This window comes from Lactuca sativa, chromosome 3 (assembly GCF_002870075.4).
Source record: "Lactuca sativa cultivar Salinas chromosome 3, Lsat_Salinas_v11, whole genome shotgun sequence".
Classification (NCBI taxonomy): Eukaryota; Viridiplantae; Streptophyta; class Magnoliopsida; order Asterales; family Asteraceae; genus Lactuca; species Lactuca sativa.
The window spans coordinates 69,130,477-69,132,393 of NC_056625.2; the positions used below are offsets into that span (position 1 = coordinate 69,130,477).

General features: G+C 32.7%; 1 long non-coding RNA gene across 1 annotated transcript; it reads right to left on the reverse strand.

Moving 5' to 3' along the window:
• Positions 1-1,043: 1,043 nt before the first annotated feature.
• LOC111888404 (uncharacterized) lies at positions 1,044-1,717 on the reverse strand. The gene is made up of 2 exons (XR_002849172.3): positions 1,578-1,717; positions 1,044-1,447 (listed from the first exon to the last, which is right to left on the reverse strand). It is a non-coding gene; the product is annotated as an uncharacterized LOC111888404 (long non-coding RNA).
• Positions 1,718-1,917: the final 200 nt, after the last annotated feature.

A 1,917-nucleotide genomic window follows, 5' to 3' on the forward strand; every position in this document is an offset into this window, starting at 1 on the left:
CTCGGGCTCGACTCGTTTTTTGTTCGACGTGCCTAAATAAGCTTAAGCTCGGCTCGAACTCGTTAAGAAGCTCGTTTATTAATACCATAAATTCCTAATTCCCCAAATATATTTTTATTTTAATATATAAAAATAATAATAAATTATATTATATATAAGCTCGTTTAGGCTCGCGAGCCTAATCGAGCATAGTGACATAGGTTCGAGCTGGAGCTCGTTTAATAAACGAGCTTAATATTAAACTCGAGCTCGGTTCAAGCTCGTTTAAAATCGATTTCAAGTCGAGCTTTTAACCAGCCGATCTTAAGTAGCTTTGCTCTTTTGCACCCCTATAACTTAGAAGAGAATCCAACACTGTAATCAAAATGATAGATAAAGTGAAAATTAGGGTTACTTTGGAGAAAAGAATGCTGTTGCTACTGGTGAGTGAGGATTGAGGAAGGGATGTAGATAATGAGAAAAGAAATTAGGGTTTATGATCTTGTAGAAACCCATAATGCAGTATAAATTCTTGCTTTATTTTTGCCATTTTGGTGAAGCCTTTCATCAGTCAATTTGCAGCTTTATAATTGCCATTTTGGTGAAATGATTACTACCTCAACTTTGAATGCATTTTCTCATTACTATTAGGCCTTTGCTAATTTTCAGTAACAAGAAAAGAACTCACAAAAAGCTTGACCGGCGACAGATAACCTTTCCGCTTAGTGTGAGTTTGGGCGTACCATTTATCTAATTTTTAAAATTGTTTTGTAGCTTATAAGCTATATCCTTTTAAAAAGCTACTCAAGTATTTCTAAAAGCTTATGGATGTTTTTTACATTAGTCCAATTTTACCCTTAAAAAATGAAAGGCAAAATATAAACAGTTGAAAAAAATATCATCACCATGAATTGTAGTTTTGTTTGTGCTATTTATAAGCCGTCAGCTAAGATGTACTCATAATCACAACCTATAAAAATTCATCAAATCTTTTATCACCAATGCAACAAACTGAACGTTAAAGAGGATAATATAGTGGAAGCTTATTTAATTTACTCTCATAATAGCTCCAAGAATACCAACTTTATTGGATATTGGAGTTGTAATCCCTTTAATGAATCAAATTTACAAATATAAAATCACTACAAAATGAGAATTCAAGAAACTCACAAACAATTTACAAGAAGCTCACCAAATTCATCTTGCAATTGACATCTCTGATTATAAAGTAAGCTTCAGCAACACACACAAGCTTCATGTATATCTACAAAGTAATGGGTATTATAATATGAAACATACTCGGTGACAAAACACCTTCACACAGAGAAAAAAGTTATGCATAAAGCAACAATAAAGATAGATAGCAAGACTATTTCCGAAATCATGTCGATTTCAAGGTGGCTTCGTTTCAATGGTGAGCAATACATTTACCATAGATTTGGTCTAGCCTTTTCATCGAACACCTGATCTGCAGCCACCAAATAGACTTTGATTATCATTAAAAATTCTATCAAGCTGAAAAACTAAACGTAAGTAAAAGAATAAAGATTCAGCAATTCCATTTTTTTGCCAAATAAAAACCTTTAGATATAACTTACCGAGAGATGCTTATATGAATAGATAGGTTAGGGTTTGAGTTGCGGAGGCAGAGAAGGATCAGTGTCAGAACTTCAAACTGATTAAAACGAAAGTTGCAATTCAAAGTTTGATTCTTGGATCAATTGGAAAGATAAAGGTCTACCTCTTGATAAGATGCGTGTTATGGGTTACTTTTCAACTTCCGAAATTGCAGGTAAATTGATTCAGTTTCTTTGATTTTCCTTTAATAATCACATTGAATTAAATATGGGTTACTTTTCAACTTTAATCTACGTCGAATTTGTCGATAATTTCTCACTTTGAATTAGACATTCGTTACTTTTCAACTTCAATTTGCAA